The sequence below is a fragment of the Lolium rigidum genome, chromosome 7 (assembly GCF_022539505.1).
Source record: "Lolium rigidum isolate FL_2022 chromosome 7, APGP_CSIRO_Lrig_0.1, whole genome shotgun sequence".
In the NCBI taxonomy this organism is placed as follows: Eukaryota; Viridiplantae; Streptophyta; class Magnoliopsida; order Poales; family Poaceae; genus Lolium; species Lolium rigidum.
In genome coordinates, this window is record NC_061514.1 from 204,464,429 (window position 1) to 204,469,239 (window position 4,811).

The following is a 4,811-nucleotide window of genomic DNA, read 5'->3' on the forward strand; positions in this document are numbered from 1 at the left end:
CGCTGTAGTAGCAGGTGGAGCAATAGGTGTGCATAGGAAATCATTATTATTTGTGCTTGTGAAGTCACACAACTTAGTATTCTCAACAGTACCCATTTTAGCAGTAGTAAATAAAGCAAACTAAATAAAGTAATGTAAGTAACTAATTTTTTTGTGTTTTTAATATGGAGAACAAGACAATAAATAAAGTAAAACTAGCAACTAATTTTTTTTGTGTTTTGATATAGTGCAGCAAACAAAGTAGTAAATAAAGTAAAGCAAGACAAAAACAAAGTAAAGAGATTGGAAGTGGAGACTCCCCTTGCAGCGTGTCTTGATCTCCCCGGCAACAGCGCCAGAAAAAGAGCTTGATTGCGCGTAATTAACACGTCCGTTGGGAACCCCAAGAGGAAGGTATGATGCGCACAACAGCAAGTTTTCCCTCAGTAAGAAACCAAGGTTATCGAACCAGTAGGAGCCAAGAAGCACGTTGAAGGTTGATGGCGGAGGAGTGTAGTGCGGCGCAACACCATGGATTCCGGCGCCAACGTGGAACCTGCACAACACAATCACAGAACTTTGCCCCAACGTAACAGCGAGGTTGTCAATCTCACCGGCTTGCTGTAAACAAAGGATTAGATGTATAGTGTGGATGATGATGGTTGTTTGCGAAGAACAGTAAAGAACAATTGCAACAGTTTGTATTTCAGATGTAAAGAATAGGACCGGGGTCCACAGTTCACTAGCTGTTGTGGGTATACTTTATGGGTATATCAACGGCATGGCCTAGATCCGGCAAGCCCGGGTGGCCCATAGTCGGTAGTGAGGCATGTGGCCCATCGGGCGGCCCAGTTGTTGTAGATCCTAAAGGATGAAGTCCAGCCCAGGAACAGGAAGCCGGATCTCTACCGACCTACGAAGGAGGCCGGATCCGTGAAGGCCCATGAAGTATCCGGATCCAGCACGTACTAGGAGGAAGGCGGATCCTTGACGTACACGGCAAGACATTGTATTGTAGTTAGGTAACTTGTATTCCGGCTAGGACTCTCCGTGTAAACCCTAGATCCGTGCGCCTTTATAAGCCGGATTCTGGGAGCCCTAGAGGCACAACCACAACTCATTGTAACAACGCGAAAGCGCCCAGATAACTCCAGACAAGCAGCAGTAGGCCCTGTCATCGTGCAGGTGTTCCGAAGCTGGGTAACTCGCGTACCACCGTCCCGTGTGCACTCCGCCCCTATGGCCCCTACTTCTTCTCCCCCTCGTGAGGATCCCTCCTCCGAGGTATCGTCGATTAGGCAACGGCAGCTTGGCGCCCACCGTGGGGCCTCGCGGCGTCTCGGAGGCCGGAACCGGGAGGGTTCCGCCATGGGAAGCTACGACGACACCATCGCTGTGGGGCGTGTCCTTTACGCCGGAAATCTGCCGATCGTCCCTCCGGATGAGTGCTCGGATTCCGGCTAAAACCGACCCCCGTCAAGCTCTCCATCGTCCCGGCTGGCGGCATACACATCTTCATCGGGGAAACCGTCGATTCCGACGGAAACCCACTGGTAAGTAGCGCTGACGCGACCGCCGCCGAGCAGGACGCAGTCGCGAAGATCCGATCTGAGACGAGGAACTTCCTAGCGAAGATTCCACCTTAGACCTGAAAAAATCAGATCCCACCCAATCCGCCCCTGAGCAGGAAATAACGGTGGAAGACAAATGCAGATCCGCCTGGGTCTCCCAGGTGTTAGAAAAGCAAAGGTGTCACTTCGTACACTTCTTGGCCCATACCGCCGGCACCGCCCCTCAAGAAGCCGGAGCTGGTCCCGAGCAGGTCGTGGCCCCGGAAAACAACGCTGCTCCGGATCAGCAAGAGGCTGTCGGAGAAAGCGGAACTCCGGCTGAAGAGTCGATTTTGGGAAATCTAAGCCCAATCTCCGGAGACACCCAATCCATGGACACTGAAGAGTTCGATCGCAAGGTGAAGGAATATGGATACGGTGATCAGCCTGAAGTTGATTCCGCCCAGCCAAAGCAGGTACTTGCAACTGTAGCGGCGCTGGGAGAACACGGATCAGAAGAGGCAGGCACCCAATCCGACCCCCAGCCATCCCATCAGGGATCTCCAATGTCGCGGGAGCGACCCCGTAGGGATTCTTCCTCGGAGAGCCTCCTGTCGCCTGAAGAGATGGTCGCACAAACAGGCATGGATGCGGTTTATCACTCGGATATTCTTAACAAACCCATCACTCCCGAAGACGTAGAAGCATTAGAAGCTAAGAGAGTGGAGCTGCTGGCCACAGCCAAGAAGTTCAAAGACACCGCAGCCGCCATGCTGGAGGAAAGGAAGCACGCCGCAGTTTTTGTGGAAGACTTCATCCAGTGTGAGCAGGAGGTGGACGAAGGACTGGCAAAAGTCAAGGAACTCCGAAAGCATTGGGAGGACAAGATCGTTGAAGCTCATCAGGAGGTCGCAAAGGTCCGGCGTGAGTTGATAGCTCCCCGCAAGATCACCTTCGCAACTCCAACGGAGCAGCAGCCGTTCGCAACCCCAAAGGACAATATGACGAAAGCTGCAGAGATCTTGAAGAAAAGTAACGAGGAAATCGACATCGACTACGTTCGCACGCTCGTCGCTTCAGCAGTGAAGCAACAGAGCAAGGCAGACACTTCGCGCAAGTTGGAGTCTAACCCAGAGCATTGCGTCTCCACTGCGCAGAAGGACGCCCACGACAATCGCCATCGAGATGACGAATCGCGAACCGGATCCTCGGAACGAAGAAGGAAAGCCAGGGAACACCCAAATCCGATCCCCGTACCATCAAAAACGCCACCGTGCGGATCCAAGAAAGGGAAAGGATGCAATGTACTCGGACGGGACAAGTACCGCAACCCCTCTCCTCCGCCCAACGGTTACCCGCGACCCTCTCGCCGCCGTAGTCCAGCCGGAAACACCAGGCCTCAGGGGCATGGTGGAATTGTTATCCGCGACAACGTGCTGCCTTCAAGAAACAGAAACAGGGAGCGCACGCCGGAACCTCGTCGGAACCAGAACAACGATCGTGAGCCCGAGCCTAGGAGGAGTCGGGATGAGGAGCGCGATCCGGAACCTCGCCGGAGCCGGAACGACCAGGGCAGCCAGCGCCACGGCGAAGGCAGCCGCAGGAGCCGGAGCCAGCACCGGGAGGGCCGGGGAGAATCTGAAGGCGGAAGCAAGAGGTCGGATCGGCCCCCTCGCAGGTCTCCCTCACCACCACCTAGCGGTGGCGGAGGAAGTGGAGGCGGAGGTGGCGGCCGGAGATCTCGCTCTCGCTCACAGTCTCCCCGCCACGGGTCGCGCGACGCGCGGGAACGCCTCAACGAATACAGAACCGACTACATCGGACCGAAGTGCTTTGGCAGGATGATTCGAGAGAAACCAAAGCCAAGGATGAACCTCAAGCTACCCGGAAACCTGAAGCATTATGATTCGAGAGGAACCAAAGCCAAGGATGAACCTCAAGGCCGGATACCTGGATTGAGGATTACTATAATGCAGTAACCTTTGCTGGAGGAACCCCTAATATCGCCTGCCGCATGCTTCAGTTGTACCTTGTAGGTCCAGCCCGGATCTGGCTCAGCGACCTCGAGAAGAACTCCATCTTTTGCTGGTTTGACCCGAAGACCGCTTTCGAGAAACACTTCAGAGGCACCTACAAAAGACCTGCCACGGCAAGCGACTTACAAGCTTGTATCCAGAAGAAGGGAGAATCCTCAAGAAACTTCCTCACACGATGGTTGGCATGCAGGAACGAGTGCGAAACATCGACCACACCACTCGCCATGTACGCCTTCATTGGTGGACTGCAGAGAGGAGGATTACCGAGACATAAGCTCACTCGTTTGGCTAACGCAAATAAACTGACTTTGGATGAGATGATCTCCATTGCCGCCGACCATACTGCCGCCGATGATGACGCAGGCGGTGATATCGCAGCTACAGCAATCCCCCTACACCAACAAAAGAAGAACCGTGATAACGGCAACAACAGCAACCATAAACGCAAAAACCCTGATGACCAGAAGAGTGGCGGATCCGACATGGTCGCCATGGCGTTCCAACGCGGAGGTTCAGGAGGCGGAAGAGGACGCGGCCGTCGAGGTGGAGCTGGCAGGGGTCAGCAGCATGGCACTGAGGTCACAGCTGGCGGATCCCGCGCCCCGCAAACCTACGAGGAGTATAGAGACATGCCCTGCCTGGCCCACTTGGATCCGGTTACAGGGAAGTCCACTCACACCAACCGCAACTGCAACTGGGTCAACGACCTAAAGAACGAACCGGAGGCAGGATACAAGCGAGCCCGGAAGCACCGCCCACGCGGCAAAGGAGGCAAGGGCAAGAACAAGGACAAAGAGGAAGACAGTTCCGAGGCAATGGATGGGGATGATAACTCGCCGGATCCCAAGGCAGGGTCCGCAGGTAAATCCAACCCATTCGAGAAAAAGAGCGTGGGGGCTTACCATACTTTCCTCGGAACCCCAACTGTCCGCGCTACAAAGTCAGCTACCCGGATCCTGAACGCCACAGTTCCGACGTGCCGCGATGATGTCGGGTGGTCGGAAGTTCCGTGCACATTTGACGAGGAGGATCATCCCGCCATTGTGCCAAAAGAATACTACGCCTTGGTTGTAAGTCCCCGCATAGACGGGTATGACTTCTCCAAGTGCCTCATGGATGGTGGAGCCAGCTTGAACATCATGTACCTGGAGACTTTGGAGCGGATGAACCTGATACGTCCCCGACGTATCCATAATTTCCATCGTTCCATGCTTGTTTTATGACAATACTTACATGTTTTGCTTGC